Raw genomic sequence first — 23,609 nt, 5'->3', positions numbered from 1 at the left:
ACAAATTTGACGAGCTGTTTGATGACAAGCTTGAAGCTAAGGAGAAAGCCGCGGAGGAGAAGGCCAAGGAGGAGGTAAGGGTGAAGAAGGAGGAAGAGGTGGCCGCGGAGAAGGCGACCCTTCCGAGAAGACTAAGGCGGCCAAGGAGGAAGCCGAGAGAATGAAGGAAATTTGAGGCGCCGATTTGAGGGTGCCAAGAAAGGCCGAGGCTTGAGAAAGCCGAGGCCGCCGAGAGACGACACGGGTCGCCCATCAAAGACGATGCTGCTAACGCTGCTGATGACAAGCAACAGGCATATGGAGACGGGCGGTCGTCACCAGACTCACCCGGCGTCTCGGATAGCTTCAACTGTTCGGGGGCCAATTATTAAGCCTTTCCTCCTTGCCATCTTTTGGCGCTTCAAATGATATGTCTGTAACCTTTTGCTTTTCTTTTCCTTGTATTTTGTACAACTTTGGTAGGTTGTGTTTTGGCTTATCCCTATGGGGACGGCCGTCGTCTGTATTCTCCTTACTTGTAACCCGTTATCATTTTTAATAAGAGTTTGCTTATTTTGCCTCTGGCTTGACCGAGGTCTTTCCTTGCCTTCGTCTGAGTTGTCCTCTTACGTTATTAATTGAGCGCTTCTTTTGTTTCTACCTCGGCCTGGCCGAGGCAGTTTAGAATGCGTATCTCAACTGTTTAACGTTTTTTAAACATGCTAGCGTATCGACCGTTGTGTCCCCTGCCAGGCCTTCGGTTGGCCGAGGCGACTAGGGGTTACGGCGCGACAGCGTTCGTATCTGTCGACTCCGCTGGTAGTGACTGCCGTGACGTCTGCTTCCTGATAGTGACTGCCGTGGCGTCTACCTCTTGGAGGTCGCTAGTGGCGTCTACCTCTTGGGGTGGCTAGTGGCGTCTACTTCTTGGGGTGATTTGTCGTGGCGTCTATTTCTTGATAGTGATTTCTTGTGGCGTCTACCTCTTGGAGTGATCTGCCGTGGCGTCTACCTCTTGGGGTGGCTAGTGGCGTCTACTTCTTGGGGTGACTAGTGGCGTCTATTTCTTGATAGTGGCTTTGTGGCGTCTACCTCTTGGAGTGACTGCCGTGGCATCTACCTCTTGGGGTGACTCCCGTGGCGTCTACTTCTTGGGGTGACTGTCTATTTCTTGATAGTGACTATGGGGGGAAATGAACACTTTGATGGAAAACTTGGACGATTCTTCATTAGATATAAACATGCGTCGGGGTGCCCACAGTTGTCTTGGGCACCTCCGCCGCTATACAAAGTATTTCCTGAGATTGTCAGTGTTCCAATGGCTCATCAAAGGCACACCCTCCATGTCTGTCAGCCGGTATGTACCCGGCCTCATTTCTTCAACCACTTTGTAGGGACCTTCCCGATTAGCCGTCGATTGCATCCATGAGGTCGCCCTCCTGTTGTAAGGATGGGCTTTTCCCCTTCTCTGACTTCTTTGCCACTTTGAGGGATTGCATGTTGCACCCTCTGGCAGATATCTGGATGTTGACCACCTCGTCCTTCTCGTCCTTGGAGACGAGCTTATGCGCCTCCCCCCGATCCGAGACATACATCAGTTTCAGGGCCCGGATGGACATCACTGCGTCGGCCTCGCTCAGAGTGACTCGGCCTATGAGAACGTTGTAGGCGGACGAGCCGTCAATGACCACGAACTCAGCTAGGACATTCTTAGCCGCATTCCCCTCGCCGAACATCACTGGCAGTCTGATTGACCCCAGGGGTACCAGGCCGGCCCCGGAAAAGCTATACAGTGGATTGGTGCAGGGGCTCAAGTCCTCGACTTTCAGACCGAGGTTGAGAAAGCACTCCCTGAAAATGATGTTCGTGTAGGCGCCTGTGTCAATCATGCACCTCTTGACCAGGTGGTTGGATATGTCCAAGTGGACTACAAGTGGGTCGCTGTGAGGGGCGATGACTCCCTCGTAGTCCTTCTTTCCAATAGTCATGTCGGGGATGTTGGAAGCGGGGATCGCTGTTTTTGGCACAAAGTTGATGGCCTGATACAGCTCGTTCAAATGCCGTTTGTGCCCATGAGCGGACCCACCGTTCTCGTTGCCCCCGATGACAACATGGATCACTCCTATCCGTTCAAAGACGGATTTCTTATTTGAACCGCCGGCGTCAGTCTTTTGGCCTTTGGCAATATACTTGCCGAGGCTCCCCTTCCGGATCAGCTCTTCAATGGCATTCTTCGATGCCGCGGTTGTCGATAAGGTGACCGGTGTGGCCGTGGTACTCACAAGATCGCTCGTGTCACCGTCCCCCTTCGGCTTGGGAGGCCTTTCCCACTCGGCCCTCGTTCTTGCTCGGGGCGAAGACCTCGGCGCGCAGACACGACCAGGGGGTATGATCATTGTACCGCTTCCGGTAGTACGTTCCCGAACTCCCCGGCGCCCGCCGAGTTGCATTTCTGGCGGACTGTCGACCGTGACCTATTATTGTCACGGCGTCTTTCATCCGGGTTGTCCTCCCGGCGGCTTTTACTCTCGAGTGCCGGTCTCGCCGGGGCCTACCCAGGTTTTGTGGTAGTCCTCCACCTTAATGGCTTGATCGGCCATCTTCCTGGCGAGTCTAGGTTGGCCGCCGCACTTGATGAGCTCATTTTTTAAGTCTCCTCTCGGGAGGCCTTTCATCAGCGCGAAGGCCGCCGGTTCATTGCTCACTCACGAATCTGCCGAACCTGGCGTCGAACCTCTTCACATAACTCCAGGGAGAGACTCGCCTCCCTCTGTCGATAGTCGGGAGGTCCGATGTCTCAACGGCCCTCCTCTTATTACAAGAATCTTGGGCTAAAAATGTGTCCCTTAGGTCGGCATAACAAGATACCGACCCATCGGGTAGCCCCTTGTACCAACTTTGTGCCATCCCGTGCAGGGTTGTTGGGAAGACTCGGCACCAAACCTCATCGGGTTGCTCCCAAACCGACATGTAAGACTCGAAAGCCTCGGTGTGGTCGGTCGGGTCGCCTTCTCCTTTGTATGCTATGGGTGGCGGCTTCGACTTAGTTGGCACCGGGGTCTCTAGGGACGAGGCGCCGAGGGGCTGTCGACCACGTGTCGAACAACACGCGGCGATCGGCTCCTCGCATCCCTAGTCCGGCTCCTTTCCCCGTGGCGGGAAGGGCTTCTTCTCCGACTCTGGTGAGTCGGGCTTCTTCTCCGACTCTGGTGAGTCGGACTTCTTTCACTCCTCCGGGGCGTGCCTCGTCGGTCTTTGCGGCGACGCCGTCCTCCCGCGAGTGCGGGAAGGACTCAGATCTACCACTAGCACTGGGCTCCCAGCGTCTTGACAGGCCGGCTTCCTCCAGTGCTCCGTTCAAGTCTCTTGGAGTCACATTCAGGCCCCTGGTCTCTGGACGGGTTCCGCCGCTCTTGTCGGTGTGACAGTGTGTGTCGGCGTACTACCAATTAGGTCCGGGAGTAGCTTCGGTTTTCTTTGCATCAACCACATGTCCCATGATGGTGACCGGTCGGCGGCGGCGGCGTATCTCGGTATTATTGGCATCCCGTACTCCGGTTGGATTACCCGGCCGGTGGAGGGCTGCGCAACTCCAGAATTGTGGACGGTATCATCTTGGTAGAATTCGGTTTCGTCAGTCACGAATACCTCTTGTTGTTTCGACATCTTCCTAGCTTTTTGGGTGGGTTTTTGTTTTTGTGTTTTTTTTTTGTTTGGGAATGAATGTGACTAGCTTCTAGTATCTTTCCCCACAGACGGCGCCAATTGTTCCGGGTGTAATTCCAGAGCAGTTATTTGGTACCACCCGTGCTTGTAGAATGACGTCCTTGATTGAATCCTCCTTTCGGTCTCCTGAAACAATGAACAAACCGAGGGCTCGGCTTTGGCCGAGCGTACTCACTCCGACGCTCAAGTCGAGTAAACTTAGAGATGAGTTGTTGTTACTTGGCGAAGCATATTTTGTAGAGAGATAAGGAAGATATTACCAGATGAATAGTGATTCTTAGGTTAAATTGTGGATCCTTTCCTCAATGAGGGTTGAGGAGTATTTATAGACTTTCACCTTTTGTCACGTAGTGGCCAAGTGGCTAGCAGGTGGAAAGAATTATCTACCCTCGGCCGAGGGACCCATGGCGGGCCGGCGGGCCCTGTTGACTCGCCGCCGAGGGGTCTTGGATATGAGTTCGCGGATGTGTGCCCCGGCTGGCTAGTTGTCCCAGTAGGGACCCAAGAGACAGCCGACAGCTGCGTCGGTTGCTAAATTTGTCTAAGTCGTTGACTTGCTGTGGATATCTTTGACCTTGCTCAATATGTTGACTCGGTCAGCGGGTGCAGAATATGCCCCATCAATAACTAAATACGATTTATAAAATTATCATAATCCTACTAGTTTTTTTAATGATTGACGGGTAGGCGGGTATTAGGTGGGTAAGATACAAAAACCAACCCAGCCCCATGACCCATGGCGGGTACAATTTTCGTACCCGCACCCGCCCCACCATCCGCCAAAGCTCTACCCATCCCCACCCCAATTGGGGCGGGTGTGGGGCGGTACCCACTTGTACCCGCCCCGCTGACATCCCTATTGATACCTATGGGTATCAAATTAGAATGGAAAAAAATGTGAAAATAAAAATTATGCCATATTGTAAACCGATTTTTGATGTACTTATTTGATTAAAAAAATATTTTCACAATTTTATAATGTAAAAAATTATTGTTTAAAATATTTTATTTTACTAATTTTAATCTTAATTGAGTTTGAAATCATACCACTCAAAATTGAAACAAACACACATTAACTATAAGGAATCAAGTTTCAACCACATACCACGCGATTCCTGATTCCAAACCTATACCCATATAGCCCCTCATTGTTTTTACCAACCGCCATCTTTTTTTCACCAAGGTGGTAGTTTGCACTTTCCCAGTAGGTTACCCAATGAAGCAATGAACAAACATTTTGGCGCCAACTCTCTCTGCCATTTCCGCTTCAACAATTCCTTCCTTTGTGTTTGGTGTTTCTCTACAATGGCGGTCGAAATCGCAAAAGGTTCTACCCTAATTTCCATCATCTTGATTAAATATTTCAATTGAATTTACTTTGCTTGAATTCAATGTTTCGATAGAAATTCTACTGTTTCGCATTGTCGATTTCGATTAAGTAAAGTGTATTAGGGTTTATGCTTGCAATTTTTGAACAATTCGAACAGTAATTTAGGGTTTCTTGTTGTAATTTTGGATTGTGAGGTTTTGATTATGCAATGCTCTTGTAGGAAAATCTCAGATTGAGTCGAATTTAGCGATTTTAGCAGAAACCCTAATTTTAGACATTGAAAAGAGGTGAAATAATCTGTGACATTCAGCTTTAAGAAAGATGTTCATAAGGATGGTAAAATACTAGGATATTGTCCGATAACACAAGCGTAAGGCTATGTACATCCGACTTCCCCTTTCCCCACCTTTTGCGAGAGTCCTCGGGCACTGTTGTATTAATATTGTTGTATACTGCAGAAGGTTTTAAAACTATTTTGAAAGCTAAATTTTAGCTTTCGGTCATGGCTCCAGAATCACTGAGACGGCTTTGAGCGCAAGTTCTTAACTGTATGGGATGTATTGTATTTTGAGCTAAGGATTGTGAAAAAGACATTAATTATTACTACCTCCTATTCATTGAAATGGCTACCTTTGTCAAAATAAACGAGGAGAATTTTTATCAAATATAGCAATTCGTGAATAGGAGGGAGTAGTGGCTGAAGTCACATCGGCTCAACTTATGTCCCTGCAGCCCTGTCATTTCCCCGTATGGGTTGTGCAGGAGGAAGAAGAAAGGCTAAATGCATTAAAAGCTTCAGTTGTTGGGCACTTTTCAGTCAATTATCGGGTCATCTATTATTTGTGATGTTGCAGTTAGCTCTCTTATAATTGTAGGACTTTCATATGATTCCCCACTTTGCTTTAAGACATGTGCCTTGTCCAATCATTTAAATCATCTTATTAGGATGTGGGGGTACCCATCTAAATCGGTTGTTGATAACTCAATTAAAGCCCTTATGGATCTCAAACTTGTTTAATGTCTTATGTTTTTTTCGTTTCTGATAGGGTTAAGGCAACAAACAGCTGATAAGATTGTTCATAATCTTTTCAATTATAGTTGTCACAATTGTGACTGATGCTATTTTAGATGGCAAATATCTAATGGAAGCATTTGACTAGACCAGCTGCTGTGCATTTTTCTCGTTTCAGTTTGTAGTTTTCAACTAACGGGCGTTAGGATTTGTTCGTACATGCTTTGCGTACTTAATATTTTGTTTGATTGAACTGTATCAATTATATCAACGCATCTCATGTTACAAGGGGAAAAAAACCAGGGTACATTTCTGCTGTTAATTTTACCCCAATAAGTGGAAGTAATAAGTTAACTGATTAGTAGTAACAAAGATTCTCAGGTGTTCTATGAGTTAACAGTGAGACAGGGCACATGCTGATTTGATTACCTACTAAATGGCATAGTCATGAGAGGGAGTCTCACCCTCTTTTCCTTGAAATTATTTTTGTTCATTTCTGGTCCATCTCGAAGGAATTGGGTTTTTGATCACTCTATTGTATTAACTGATGTTTCTTTGAAGCCTGATTTCTGTAATAAGCCGAAGTTTGGGTGACTTCTACCCTTATAACCATAATCTTATGACTTATGAGCATGAACTCAAATGGATCCAAAGTGTATATCTTAATAGTTAGGTTTACACAGTTGTTTGTCGCTATTCATGCTTATGGTCGTTATGGACTTATGGTTATTGCAAACATCATTTCAGAGCTTATGACGGTCAAACTTATGTGAGTAATGTGACAATTGTATATATTTGTGAACTTTGACTTGCATGGATTCCTAATAGAGTCTGGAATGTTTGAATTCTCTTACAAAATACAAAGAACATTATGTGTTTCAGATTTGCTAGGATATGATAAGTGGCCTGTGGCTGCCTTGTTTAAACTATGGTTTGGTTCGAATTCATCTCTTATACAGGACCATTGACATGAAAGAGATCATATCTGCACATATGTAGCAAAGATCCAATTGCACGAGACATATAAGGCAGGGAAATGAGATTTGAGAGGTATGTTTACTAGAAATGCTTTATACTCAGCCATTTCTTCATGTTCTTCCTATGCACTCACATATTTTAAAAAATGGTGAAAACACGAAATGGAGGTTAATATATGATTATTGCACTGTATGCTGCTTGTTTTTGTTTAGACTTGGTATATGATCCTTGTTTCTTGATTTTACACTATTAAAACTTAGGTTGTAGGGTACTAGAGTTGTCAAACGTTTCATCTGTCAATATGTCATGTTTCAAACGAACATAACATACTGTTAACAGAAATTCTTTCATGAGAACTAAGAAGGTAACATTAAATTGATTTTCTCAAGGCTTTTTGTTTTGTTTTGTTTTGTGTATCCCTTTACTTTACCTCTTAGAAAACCTTCTTTTGAGAAGAAACAAACTAAACTTCATATTGTGTTAAGGCTTTTTTTTTGTTCTTTATCCTTTCCTATTTACCCCTCTTATCAACAAGCTTCTCTTTAAGTGTTGACTTCACATGGCCTTTCATTCGGGTTGAAATTCATGGCCTCATAAAGGTATACGACCTCAAAAAAAAACATTCTACAACTAACCTTATGTTATGTTCCTATCTCCGTAGATTTCTTGTTGCATGGATAAGAAGGTCACTTAGATCTCCTCCTTGAAATTGTTTTAAGTCACTTTCTTTTTAATGGTCCTCATCTAAAGGCTTGGCCACTGTTCCTCTCTTTACTGGACAGCTAGGGGGGACCCCTGTCTGCTGATTTTGGTGTTCTAGGTTATCTTCGGGTACAAATAAAATAAAAGCCATGTTACCTAGACCGGCTTCAAGTGTCGAACACGGGTGCATATCAAAGTGTCAGACTTGGCAATTTTGTTATAAAGAAAATATCAGTGTCTTTGGTCTAAAATGAAAAGTCAATACACGACAAGCGGGCAAAGTGAAGTGTTGAAGTAGAATAAACGTATTCTCTTCGTTCATTCTTTTTATGATATGTAATCATCTGGAATCTAGACTGAGTCTCCGATTTAGAAGGAAATCTAGAACCACACAAACAGCTTTGTGGATGGTAAAATAAAAGCATCTCTTGCAAAGACAAAAATTGATATTTCTTCCTTTACCTTTCTCATATTGTTTTGTACATATTCTGGTCGGTGCAGCTGCATAATCAATGCCTACACAGTCCAGAATATTATCTTGTTGGTTTTTTTATTGTTCATTCAGCATTTGGGGGTACTATGTTCTTAGTTTTTACTTCTAAAAATAGTCCATTCACTTTTGTCGCATTCGAAAGCGTGTTGGCTTTCAATCTTGCAGTACAAATTAACCATATTTGAGCTTGAAACTCTCTGTTGTCTATGAAATGATCACCAGCATACCACAGTTGCACTGAATTATATTTGTTTTGAAGTTATGCGCGTAATTTAATTCTTATTCTTCAATATCTTTCTAAGATGAATGCATATGCCACAAAATGAACATGAATTTATATTACCTTAAGATTATGCTGCTAAGTAACAAGTGACCTAATCTTCATTTTCTTTCTAAGATGAATGCCTATGCCGGAGTCTCTTTTGAGGTTCTGTTTGGATAAAGGCGAACATAAGTTAAGTTGATATCTTTAACCATTTCGTTCCACGTTAGGTGAATTTCATTAACTAGGTGAAGTTAGGTTGAGCACTAATAACCTAGGAAAACGGTACGCAATAAGGTGAACAAGCACCTTTACCATGGTTAACCTAGGTTCTCCTCAAATCAAAGATGCGTTAATATTAGTCGAGTTAGTTGATGTCGGGCATTCTTTTTTCGTAAATGCCTGATTGTTTTAATTACTGCTCGAATTTTCTAATACTTAAATTTCTTATATGCAAGGTTGAGTAAATAACAAGAGGATTATTCAAATACATGCCAGCGCCGGGCTTCATTCTTAAAATTATTCCACCTAGACCACCACTTGTTGCTGCACATTATCTTTTGTCATCCAAATTCAAAGTTCTGCAGCAGGTGAAGTTTTTAATGATGGTGAGATCATTCTTTTCCTAATTATTCATTTTTTTTCCCCGTTTTCTGAAGAAATTATATTAGTGTACTTGAATCTATGATCATAACAAAACAAAAATAGGTGACTCAAGATTATCTATATTGTACAGAGTAGTCAATATTTAGGAAAAAATCAAAAGCATAAGACTTTGTACAAGAGTCTTTCCTTACTTTTGGCAAGAACAGCATTATTGAAGCATAATTATTAACATACATGAACCTGTTTCCATCTTCGCCTAAACATTGCTACACTAGTTGAATAGTTTCTAGCCATTCTTTTGTGTAAGGAGTTGCTTTAGTGGATGCCAAATAATTGGTGTTCCTAAACAATTGGTATATGGTAGGGAGTGTAAAAAATGGAGAAATTGTGGTCAAACCAGATGAGAGTACAATGGGTGGTCGGTGTAGTTTGGTGTGAAATCCTCTACAGGTTTGTGAGAGAATATAATTATTTTTAAATTTTTTAATAAGAGAGAAGGTATTCGGGACTTCGTGATCTGTTCACGTATGAGTAGGTAAAATTAAGCTGGTAATCTTTGGCAGTGAACGAGGGAAAAAAAAACAGAAGGAAGACCAACGTAAAACTAGGCGTTCCTTAACTACTTCCTTTCACATACTCGAAGGGAATGTATGACATTATAAAAGATACAAAAGTCGATGACTTTATAAGTTAAGAAAATACTCGCCCTTTTGCTCATTGATCTCGGAATGGAATCTTTGTTGAACTTGTCAAATGAACTCTTTCTCCTCCCTACGACCTAGGCAGAACCGACTTTATGGAATTTAACATTCGTATTTCATTTTAACTATAATTAGAACATCAAAGCGGATCATACGCTGCATGAACTCGAATGTTGTTGACTTTGAGTCGTAAACAAAAGCAGCCATGTGTACATTATTATTGCCAACCCTATATTCTAATTCCCTAATAACCATAACCCTCAATTTAAAAGTAGTCTTAGAACATCTTATCTGGAAAACGTGACCCAACTGAATGTAGAAAGAAAAAAAGTGAGCTTAAACAAGAGTTGTACATCCATTGTGGGTGCATGTGGGGTTGCAATATTCTGTTTCTTTTCCCTTTCTTTTTCATATCATTTAATATCATTGTCTCTTGTCTTATAATTATTGTATGTTCTTGTTGTTTGGTTGTATATATGTTTGTGTATATATATGTACCTCAGACGAGTTCCAGACCATGCAATTCTGCTAACCTTATTTCCTAAACTCAAGTGTCCTTAACATTTCTGTAAAAATAAAATAAAAAAAAATCTTCCCTTTTAGAATGGCTTTGGCCGAAACATCTCAACCTCTTTCAATAGAAAGCTTCTCATATAGTTGGTTGATCAACTTAAACCCATCCCTTATTGAAAGCTTGAGTGAATCTTTCAGGGCTGCCTTAGATTCGTCTGATGAATCTTCGTCGTCCTTCATTGAGATGGACCCGAATATGCCCCCTTCCAGGAGGTTCATGAAACTCGAAAATGATTTCGATTTCAATGTTCCCTTCTCGGAACAATCTGTTCATGCTGATGAATTGTTCAGCAATGGTCTTTTGTTGCCTCTTGTCGGCTCTCCGAGAAAGGACCCTTTCCTAGATGCTCATAACAGAAGAGATTCCTCAGGTCAGCAAAAGAATTGTTCTTCCTTGAGAAGGTGCAGGAGCTTAATGTCTAGGAAAATGTTTGAGAAATACTTGTGTTTTTTGTGTCCTTTGTTGGAGAAAATAAGATTATTCAAATCGAAGTCTAGGCGAAGATCAGGTGATAATAGAATCTGTCCTCTGAGGAATAATAACAGGGTGCAATATTCATCTCCTAGAACTAGTGTAAGTTCTTCTCCGGGTGATTGGAGGCGGTCTTGCGACTCTGAAAGCTCAATTCATGAGGCTGTTCTTCACTGCAAACGTTCGTTTGGCAAGTAATCAAACACCCTAAATGTAGATAAGGGGAAACCCATAAGTATAGAGCAGAGTATATAGGAGCAAGTTAACTATGTATAAATAGTGATAAGGCACCACTAGATGGTACTGATTCGCAATTCTACCATTCACGCATAGAATATTATATTATATTATATTATATTATTGTACTATCGAGGGCTATATTATAGTTCGTATTAATATAATGGTCATTGTGATTATGTTGGTGTTGAGTTCACGACCCGCTAGTGACGCAAACTCGTGTTCCAGTATTGTAGAAGGATGCAGTGACAGATGCAGAAATGTCTGTAGTCTTTCTATTATCTAATCTTAATTATCTTCTGGACATTTGGACAATGGTGTATATTCATCAAGGCAGTGAAGAAGATTAGTGCAGTAATTGCCATACTCAGATCTGGAAGACAAAATTATCTATTTTGGACTTCGGTTCTATATGTAACTATGTTATGGTGTCCAGCATTTCTTGTATAAAGTTTACCTATAAATGTTACAGTAATGCTCAGTATTTTTTTTTTTTTTTTATTAGATAAGGAAACTAGGTTCATTATAAAATCAACCTATACCATCCGCAAGGATGAAAAAGTAAAGGAAATTCAAAAGAATTTTCATTCACCACCAGAAATCATAAATAAAAGGGTGCAAAGAAAGAGACTCTTCTCAGAAAAGTACGTCACTTTAAAACCCTAAAAAATAAAAAAAGAATTCATACTGATAACGGAAACAACAAAAATTTCATACAAAATTGAAATTTGTGCACAAAGATTACCAAAGGGGAACAAAGATACCCCCAAAAACTTCAATACATTTAGTCTAACACAAAATCTTATTTGTGATGGCACGTATCCGTCACTTTGGAGTGACAGATACCATTTTCCCTCATAAATGACCCAAATAGAGGAGAGAGGGAAGCACATGGGGGTGCCCCCACCTTGTCCCCCTATCCGTTTTGTGAGTGGCATTATCCGTCACTTGCTCCGACTCGTCTTCAGCAAGACTAATTGTTAGTCTAAAAGCATTAACAGCTTCAATACACATTCATTACAAAATAACAATTCTACACTAAGGAAATTGACAATAATTTGGTCAGTTTCTAAAGATAACTCTTGAAATATTGCTGTTAGACTTAAACCTTCTTTTAACTAAGACATGACTGAAATAAGTTCTCCTAGGTTATAATGGAGAGCAAATTAAAGTCGAGTCATTGAAGAAGGAGAAAATCAAGAAAGATATTGAAAAAAAATTCAATTAAAAAACTTAAGAGAAGAGACTAAAGATTTACCACAAGGAGGAAGAAGATGACAAGGATAGTGATTGGGGAAGAAGACACGAAAAAAGCTAGGGAAGGAGACTGGAAAAATGTTGCAGCTTTCCTAATTTTCTTTGAGATTTTGAGAGGAAATTCTCTATCATCTTTCTCTCTCTTGTCATTGCTTTTTCCAATGACCCAGCTACAGTAATGCTCAGTATTACGGTATGAATACGTCTCTTGTAAAATAGTTTTACAATAAAACATTGTAAAACCATCTAACAAAGACAATAATGCCCTTATCAAGAAAAATGGTGGCTGATAAAAGTTATTTTGGCGGGGTTTATTTAGGTAAAGTATGATTTGGTTTTACAATAGCACTTGTGTAAAACAATTTCATGCAAAATTTTATGTTACCGTGTATAAGCCTTCTAACTGTATGTGTTCGGAGTTCTGTGTATGTATATGTTTGTGTAAAGCATTATTTTGACAATGTACTGTTTCTTTTGTCCTCCGATAAGAAGTTTGATTAGACAATGCCAAAGAGGTACCTAAGGGCAGCAATTGAAGGTACAACACATACTAAGACCAATTAAGTTCAACCCAAAATTTCATTGAAGACGGGCGATATCCGTCACAAGTTTGTGACGCATAGCGTTTCCTTTTATAAAATGTCCATTAAGAGATTAGTGGGAAGCATATGAGGGTGACCCACCTTATCTCCTCTCCCTTTTTGTGAGAGGTCACAAACTTGTGACAGGATTAGCCCGTCACAAGCAAAACTAACTGTAATTTCAATATAATGAATTGGGTTCCACTAAACAATGTGGAACAATGCCTGGCTATGAGTTGTTTTTGAGTAAGATGGTCGAATTCTTCGATCCGCCAATTGTTGGCATCGGAGTTTCAAGTAATTAGAAAAAACAGTCTCAAGGAAAATATATGATTTTGAAATAAAAGCTATTCAGATTTACGTATGTATTCTACAAATATAATAGAACTAGTATTGGTGCCCGGCTTCGCCCGGGCTAACTCTACTTACCATTAAATTTTTTTTTTCATTGAATAAAATTACTTAAACTTGCATAATCCATAAATTTATCATTAATATATTTTTCTATAACATATCCTAAAATTACGATGAAATAGATTTTGAGATAAATTCACTACTCCCACTATTAATATTGTATTTTTATTAATGAAACAATAGTAATAACATTTCACTACTTGCCCGTAATCATTGTTACTTTCACTACTTCCGCTGTAATTATTGTTACTGTCACTACTGTCGCATTAATATTGATTATTTCACTACTCCCGTTGTTGTTTCTACCAATTTCACTAACCTCGCTGATAATATTATTACTTTTACTATTCAAGTGAGTGATTACTACCATATAACTATTTCCAATGTTACTACAATTTTTTTCTTTACTGACGAAATTACTTTTACTAATTAAGCATGCAATTTTAAGAGGATTATATATTTATATAAATATATTACATATATACATTAAATCAAATCGAAAGAATTATGCAATATTATATATTATGGAATCTAACTTGAATTATTTATAACCTACTTATTATATTTTTGTATCCTAAATAATTAACATCTCTATACATCAAATAAACTATTAAGTTTAATAAAATTGCATAGATTTTAAATTTAATATATAATTTTATGATGATAATAATTAATACCATAAGTGTGCATGTTAATACTAATTAATTATTTTATTTTAAGAAAATTGACCATCTTCTAGTCTTCTATAAATATTTTGGAAAATTACCAAGCATCTTCTTTCTTTTAGTCTACTTGAAATTGACCATCTTAATTAATTATTTTATTTTAAGGAAATTAACCATCTTAATTAATTATTTTATTTTAAGAAAATTGACCATGTTTTAGTCTCTTACAAATGTTTAGGAAAATTACCAAACTTCTATATAATTTAATTTTAACCCAAACTATATAATATTTGCATTGAGATCCCTTAATCGGGTCCATCACACGGTGCTATTGATTTAAAACTATATAATATAATTAATTTGTATAACTTTCTTTAATTACATTGAAGTCCCTTGGTTTCTGGATTTAATATATAGTATTGATTGATAACGGATAATTAGACAATTTTCAAATTGGATATGTACCAGAAGTTTGTAAAACGAGTTCTCGAGTAACTAAATAGCTATTGTTTCTGTTAAATGGGTCATGATATTTACATTAACGAACAAGTTCACATACAGTAGTTTTTTACGGTTAATGTATTATACAACCGGTTGTATATACCACTTATTCAGTGTTGTCGAGCTTTGTTACAAAGTTGTCGAGCTCTATTAACAAAATTATCGAGTTATGATACAAAGTTGTGGAGCTTAATAGAATAATTATTAAGCTCAATAACTTCGTAAAATAGCTCAATAACTTGTAAAATAACTCAACAACTTTGTGTGAGAACTCGATAACTTTGACGTGGTTGTACATAACTCTTATACAACTAGTTGTAGGATAGTATTTATCGGTTTTATGCAAGGCAACCCTAAAATTGTGAATTAAACAAATATGTTGGTTTTTTCTCTATAAGGCTATAATCAAGTGAAAAACATTTTCCCTCGGTCATATCAATTGTTTATCTTTCTATTTTAAGAATACTTTGATGAGTAACTTGAACCTTCAGTTTGATCTCCTCTTTTCTTGATATTTGTGCTTAAATCAAAGCTAAACAAATGACCGAGACAGACGAAATACACATTTGGCTGATATTTTCTTGAAACTAAAACCATATATAGCCATGCATAACCGTAACGTCACTGATTTTTTATATTCAGTTTCAACTTCTCGACCGTCCTACAACCAATGCTTTTCCCTCACTTTTCGACCGTCATAAAACCATACAAGTGTACTAAAACTCTATAACTTTGAGACGAAACATACAGGACTTAACAGAAACTTCTGGGTTGTATATGTTGCAATTTTACATCATACCTTTCTCTTGTTTGGTCAATTTTAAATGATAAGACATAACACAAGTTTGTATTTAATTGTACTCCATAAAATCATGGGCAAATTTACCTCTTGTTATATCATCTATAGTTTTTTATTTGGCTTCTTCCGGTTCTTTGTTAAGTTTTTATTTCAAACATGAGGGGGAAATAGCTTGTGATTTGCTTGATTAATTAAATCGACAAAAGTTGTTAGGTGTTGTCAGACTTTTCACTAGTAGCGACGTCTCGATAACTATTGATATTTACGTTTTATATACGTCAGTTAGCTTAATTAGTTTTTTTTTTTCAAATAAAAGCGTTAGTTTATTTAGAATGTTATTTGTTAGAACATGCAAACGAGTCTGGCGACTCTACAATCTTTCTTTCTCCAATAATATGGGAAATTCACATGTGAGATCAAATTATATTCCAACAGTATTTAAAATGATGATGCTTGAGTTGATCGATGTTGAAGATGTATTATTGGAAAATTAGATCGTTTTGAATAGATTTAGGATTCAATTATCAACTTGGATGTCTGGTTAAGATGATTCTCTTACAAAGAATGCAATGCTTTGTTATTACGGTTTTTCTATCCTATGCCCACTAGGCATATGATAAGAAACTCAAAAAGGAAAGAAATAAATGATATTTTTATGGGAAATTGCAATATCAATTACTTTTACTTTTATTTACAAGAAAATACATTTATTACTTTCTTTTTTGGGGTTTTTATCCTATGCCTAGTGTGCATAGGTTAGAAAAACCCTTATTATTAACATAAACTTTCAGCAAGGATAAAGTTAATATGTACTCCGTACATTATTTTATAGGGAAATGATAAATACTCCGTACGTATTTAAGCATTTAATACCTTTTTAAATTTGGAATTAATTTAAAAATTAAAGAGTAAATTACACATAAATCAATGCATTTAATGCATATATTAACTACTAGTTTGAATGCCCGTGCGTTGCAACGGGGTAATAAACTAATTTATAATGCAAAAAAAAAAAAAATGTTATAAGGGTTTAATGTTTACATTCTATGTCTAATGATTGGTTTACATATTATTAAAATTTCTCTTTCAAAAAAAATAAAAGATTAATATATACATGGGTTAACTCTTATTTATAATCATATAATCACCCTACCTTATACTAATCTTTCGATGTGGGACAATTCTATTATTTATATGTAATATATTCACCAAACTTGGATTATTTTTCTGATGTGGGACAATTCTACTATTTATACGTAATATATATTCATCAAACCTGCATTATTTTTCAATGTGGGACAAATAACATGATCAGAATTACACTATCTTTTTTCCACTTAGTTCGACATCCAACCAGATCCCGAATACCGAATATGGACAATTGCTACTCATTATATCTAATAGTTATATTTAAATTTAATAATATGATCAAGTACTCTCCATTAATATTTGTACATTGTTTTTCTTCAAAAAAAAAATTTCATAATTGAGATACGGAAATTTTTCGTGTTACCCCTACTTTTAAGAATCTGCCTACAGTACCCTTGAGGTTCCATTTTTTTGCCCAATGTACCCCCTAATGTAAAAGTTATTAAATGGACGTTAAGTTTGATGGCGTGACAATAAAATAACAATTAAAAAATAATTCCTCCTTTATTGTTTTATTGGTACGAATATCTCTCTCTTTTAAATGAAAATTTAATTAACTATATCATTATAATATTAGAAATTTCTCATGGTAACTTTGAACTTTGATAGATTACACATGGTACTCCTAATTTTAAATTTCTACAAATGGTACCCTTGTGTTCACCTTTTTCTTTCTCAGAATACCATTTGACAACTTCCGTCATAAGCCCATTACTCTTATGACTTGGGGACGCCTTTTCTTTTGTTATCTATTATACAAACACTTCATTATCTAATTTCTAAATCCATATTTTATTTAATAAACTAACATTTAATACCTAAATAACAAAACACAAATAGTCCAAAATTCGAGGGTATCATGAAAAATTTCCTTTATAATACTGACCATTTTATCGCTCTTTTCTCCCACCTAAAAAAAATGTTACAACTTTAAAAATTTAACATTTAATTCAAGATTATGTTTAAAGTCTCTTATATAATAAGTATACTTTGAGAGATTAATATATTTGGGGTGATACCTAAGTTCCAATGATAAATCCTATTTATAATCATGGGATCACCTCAGCTTATGATAATCTTCTGATGTGGGACAATTCAACTATTTATACGTAGTATATATTTATCACACCTACATTCTTTTTCAATGTGAGACGAATAACATATTTAAAAGTACACCATATTTTTTGAACCTAATTCGACATCCAACCCGATTTAATAATAATAAATACTATATTATCTATTAATATTCATACATTTGTTTTTTATTTTTTTTATCATAATAAAAATATGTGCAAATGATATGAACCTATACTCTAATGATAGAAATTTTTTTTAACACAATTCTAATTATAGTATTTAAACGTAGTATATTTACCACACCTACATTATTTTTTAAATGTGGGACATATAAAATCAATAGGTAGAAAATATAATGATATAAACTTTTAAATGCACTCCAAGACAGTACTTAAGATACTCAAATGATTTTGGGTTGATGCCTAAGTCCAAGGATGCCTTATGTTATATTTCGATGTGGGAAAATTCTATTTTTTATATGTAGTATATTTGTCACACCTATATTATTTTTCAATGTGGGACATATAACATACTATGAAATACACCATCTTTAATATGTGCAAATTATATGAAATCTATACATACTCTAATGATAGCATTTTTTTACCGACATTATTTCTTTAGTTTTGTACTCTGTCAGGAGACTACCATTAGTAAAACCTTTAGTTTTGCATTTTTTGATTTTCTTGCTCATGTTCTTAACTCTTTCCCGGGTAGTTCCTAACAACTTCCACTTTATTTACTTTATTTTTTTATATCATATCGTAGATAATGATTGAAAATAATCTTAAGAGCTCTTTAAAATAATATTTATGAGACTCAAATTTTTTTGGGTGGATCATAAGTTCCAAATATGCCTCCTATTTATAATGATAGGATCACATCACCTTGTACTAATCTTTCGATGTGGGACAATTCTACTATTTATATGTAGCATATTCACCGCACCTACGTTATTTTCCAATGTGGGACAAAACATACTAAAAAGTACACAATTTTACATATTACGAAGTACACCATCTTTAATATGTGCAAAGAATATGAAATCTATACTCTAATGATAGCATTTTTTACCACAAAGCTAATTATATTATTTTCATAATTTTTTTAACGATATTTTTTTGCCAAATGAAATGTAAAAGGTTGATATAAAAATTGGAAATATCACTTGAATATAATTTAGGAAATATACATATTATAATAATCAAAAGATTCTCCACTTTATTTTTTACATTAAAAATTATACTTTCCTAAATTGATTTTTGATGATGTGGACGCTCTCAGATCGCTCGAAAAAACTCTCTTATATATATATATATATAGATTTATTTCCTCTTTTAAGTTGCTTAAATATAATTCATTGAGTTGTATTTATCATAACCCTATTTTATATTATCAATTTATCATTAGAGAATATATTATGCATATTTATCTTATATTTTCTTCAATTGTTGTTGAAATTATAACTATAATGACTAAGACTAATTGTATATGTCATGATTGGCTTGCAAATAGTATTATAGTACATTAATAAACTACTCATTTGAGTATGAAAACACAACCACTCATGAGTAGGTCACAATTGCATGCATATGTCACATTATTCTTTTGAATTATAAGAATTGGGTAGAAAAGAACACAGAAGCTTGCTTAAGACCCACTATTATGAGACAATGTAATGCGGGCATCATATGTTTATGTACCTTACTAATGAATCCTTATCTTCTAGGAGTAGATCTATTCACATATACGTTCCTTCTATTTTTGGCCATGGAGTACCTAAATGATCATATTATGGAATGGTATAGTGACTCAAATTAAGATGAGTGGAATTTAATTTTTTTTATTATACATAAACACATTTCAAACAAATATTCAAGAGATTTAAGATTTAAGATTTGAACAATTAGACATAACATAATGTATATTGGTTTTTATAAAATGTGTCTAATTGGCATATTTTAGTGACACTTATATAGGAAAGTCGGCAACTAAAGGCATGTTCTTTCTCGCTAAATTTCAGTTTCGTGCAGTTTTATTCAATTCAGTTCAACTTAGCTCCATTAAAATTAGTTCAGCTCAGCTCGACTCAAATCAACTTTTATTAAACTCAATCTCATTAAGCTATATTCAACTCCGCTCCATTTAGTTCAGTTAAACTCAGTTTTATTCACTTTAGTTTAGCTCCTTTAAAGACCCGTTCTTTCTGGCTTAATTTTAGTTCATTTTAGCTATATTCAATTCAGTTCAGCTTCATCCAGTTTAATTCAATTCAGCTCATCTCTTCCCAAAATTAACTCTAGCTTATTTCAGCCTCATTCAGTTCAGTTTAACTCTCATTCAATTTATTTCATTTCAATTCAGTTCAGTTCAACTCAGCTATATTCGTTCAACTCTTATCAGCCGAAAAGAATAAGGCCTAGACCTAAAAGAAAATGGCCTATTATCTCATTAGAAAATGAAAAAAAGGACTTTATACTTGTCTTTTGATGCATGAATTTTTCTTAAACTATTTTTTAAAGTACCTATAAAGGCACATGTTAGAAAAATTGATAAACAATTTGAGGGAAAAGCTAAACTAATTAGAGTAGTAATACCTTATCTAGAAGAGTGTTAACTAAATTGGTGAATTATGATTTCTTAAGCAAATAAATGAACTAATATCAAAATTCAAAGTGTTGGTCTTTTTCTTCAGACCTTGGTTTGAAACAGTAAGACAGGGTTTTGTAACCATTTGATAACCAAATGCGACCATTTCTGAAAAATAAGTTATTATAAGTTGTAACATTAGTCGAATCATTGTAGTTACATTTGACCACAAGATAGTGACAAAATCCCGTCTTATTATTTCAGACCAAAATAACCGTCTGAAACAAGAATGTGTGAAATTCAAACCATGTAAAATTTGTAAAGAGTTCAATGATACCATGCTATAGGCCATACCCTCTTACAAAGTTGTCATTGATGACAACATCATTTGAAAAACCTAGATATCTATTTGCGTGGAATATAATTACTTAAGTCATTAATGGTCCCTCCTTATTATTTAGGAACAATCCAAAAACCAAAATTCATGGGTTAAGTGAAGTTTTGAAATCTATGAAAAGAAACAATAACATCACAAGCTAAGAGATGATGATGAATAAGGAGGGGGACCTCCCGACATTGGCGAATGGTATGACATTGTGTTTTCTAAATGGAGTGTCAAATAACAACTAGATTTTCACATGTAACAAGCAAAGTTGAAGGAAACATGGACAAATTTTGCTACCATATATTCCAAATTTGTTGGTGATGTTTCTTTTGTCTCTTCTTTCTATTTTATGTTTGATATGTTTAGTTTTTTCACAATGGTGTAGTTCGAAATTCAATGTAGTTGGATAATTTTTATCCTGGATTATTCGGAATTAGCCTATTTATGTTATGTTGCTAGCAAAATGGTGAGGTTACGTTAGACCTGTCAAATAAGTCGGGCGGGTCGGGTCGAATACGGGTTGGGTCAGATACGGGTCGGGTTATACTGATCATGGGTCGGGTTAGGGTCAGAATACGGGTCAAAAAATAATTTCTAACGTCTTTTTTAAACGTTTTTTTTAATTAAAAAAATATTTTTTAAAAATGTAAAACATATTTAAAATTAATATTTTAATCATATTCAACGTTTACATTAATTATATTGACATAATTATTAAAATAAAGTTTTTTAATAATTATTTTATTATTAAATATTATAAAAGTTATATAAAATTAACTTTTTAGTTGTTTTTGTTATTTTAAGTAATAAAAAAAATATTTTTTTAACTATTTTTTTAAATATAATATATAATAAATATTAATATTTTAATAAAATTCTTGATTTACCTTTGACCCAACGGGTCGACCCGTTCGGGTCGGGTCGAGACACTAAAATAACGGGTCATCTCGGGTTCGGGTCAAACGGGTCGCGGGTCGAAAATAACGGGTCTATAACCCTCAAAAAAATGGGTCGTGCGGGTCGGGTTTTCGGGTCGGGTCGAGTTTTGACAGGTCTAGGTTACGTACATTGAATATCTGATACCCTTATCCCACAGTTTGTAAGAACTTTTGAAGCACTTGGAAAATGTTATTATTGCTGTAACTAGTTTAAATACGAATTGAAATGTGTTTTTATTAGAAATTCCACAATTTACAAGAACCTTTGAAGCACTAGGCAAATTTAGTGTAAATACTTTCTCCACTTCTTTAAACAATACACCTTTGATGTTTTTCACTAATAAAGTTAATGAAACTTATTCACAAATATAGATTATGATGAGGTATTAGATTTGTCGATAATAGGTAGATGTTAATTTACGAGAGAATAATGGTCCCAACTAAGCAAGTATGCAAGTAATTCAACTATGCATGTATTCTGAGTTATAGACAAATTGATAAGTAATGTTTTTAAATGTTGTATGTTAGTTATACGTGATTTATCAACCATTATGTTGTGATCAATTTAGGCCAGCCTGTCAAGTCTAATTAAGTTGATAATTTTTTATTTGAGATTTTACTAAAGTTATCAACAAAATTACGGTTTAATTGATGTAAATGTTTATTCGCGAGTCAATTTCAATGACTCGTATTATCTTGAACAATTAGTTTTCTTGTCTCAATAGACTTATGAGTTATTGTGTTATAAACTGTCATGTGATCGATAATGTATGCCGAAAGCCTTAACAATTTAGATGAGAATTCTAAAATCAAGTCAAACTTTGTCATATATAGGAGCAATAATATACTGAAAGCTTGATGATAGAGAATTATTGAGTATTAGGCCAACGTAACAATGGAAATGCGAAACACAAACGCAAGATCCCATGCTAGATTGCTAGGAGTCTAGGACACATTCGTGGGACGACCGTTGAGCGCTAAAATTCAAGAAAGAATTGGAAGAACGAAGAAGCAATCAAACAATAAACGCCTCATATATTTTGCAGCATTGCATTCTGTTCAGTGGCGGAGTCATGTATTGCTTCCCGCGCTTCCAGCTAGAGTAGGCAACGGGCCGTGCTGGGCCGCCCGCGTACGGCCATTGTGCATTCCTCCAAAATTGGCCCGGCCCAGACACGAATACTGGGCTCCTCGGGCCGGGACGGACGTCTTGCCCATCGATCAAACCTACGCGCATGCCCGCTCAAGCGCACGGGTCATTTTCGTGCCGGGCGTCGTGCGCCCATGACTTTTTCGTCTTTGTCAGTAACCATTATGTGCTTTAATATTTGTTTTTTATTTTAAAAAAAATGTTATAGAATTGATATATTTTTAGTACTTTTTGTTTAATAATGAAATGATAATTAATTGTTTAAATATATATTTTATTAAATATTAATGTACTTTTTGTTTAATGAATGATGATTAATGGTTTAAATATATATTTTATTAAATATTAGTGTGCTTTTTGTTTAATAAATGATGATCAACGGACTATTCTTCGGGCCGGACCGTGCCAGACCCGCCGTGCCTAGTGCGTGACGGGCTCCACCGTGCTTGGGCCATGTCGTGCCTGGGCTCGGATTTCTGAAGAAAATCGCGTCGGAGCCCGTCTCAAGCCCAGTCGTGTCGTGCCCGTGCTTCCTCGATTTTCTCACCGGACCAGGTCGTGTCGTGCCGTGGGCCGTGCAGCCCACCAGCTCGCGGCCCTTTATGCCAACTCTACTTCCACCGGGAGTGAACGAATAATAGTTTAAAGAAAATTCGAAAAATATTAAAAAAATTTAACTAAAAACTTTACAATTTTTGACTGCCAACGCCCTCTCTAGCTCCACCACTAATTGTGTATTTGCTTCTTAGTTATGCTAGTTGGGAGTGTCGGCCAAAATTTGACAACAATGCAATTTGTGTAGATCATTGAGTTTAGCCCGAATTTGAACCGGGTAGGATCACTAGGACGGTAAAACTCTTTCTCACGAGTTTTAACACTATGGCATTCTCAAGGCTTGAACTCGAAACCTCTGATTATATTAGAACCAACCCCTTACCCGTTAATCTAAGTGCTTATAAATTTAAAAATAGTGATTATTTTGTTTTGTGGGTGCCACTAATAATAGTATACAAAATGTCACTATTTATTTCCA

The 23,609-nt window shown here is 36.5% G+C and overlaps 1 long non-coding RNA gene across 1 annotated transcript; it reads left to right on the top strand.

Annotated features, from left to right (window-relative positions):
* The first annotated feature begins 4,861 nt into the window (after positions 1-4,861).
* Positions 4,862-11,564, top strand: LOC141656658 (uncharacterized). Its single transcript, XR_012548545.1, has 4 exons — positions 4,862-5,032; positions 7,007-7,097; positions 8,941-9,090; positions 11,300-11,564. It is a non-coding gene; the product is annotated as an uncharacterized LOC141656658 (long non-coding RNA).
* The last annotated feature ends 12,045 nt before the right edge of the window (positions 11,565-23,609 follow it).

This window comes from Silene latifolia, chromosome 5, assembly GCF_048544455.1.
Source record: "Silene latifolia isolate original U9 population chromosome 5, ASM4854445v1, whole genome shotgun sequence".
NCBI lineage: Eukaryota > Viridiplantae > Streptophyta > Magnoliopsida > Caryophyllales > Caryophyllaceae > Silene > Silene latifolia.
Note: the sequence above shows the minus strand (reverse complement) of the source record. Positions and strands in the feature narration are given on the sequence as shown.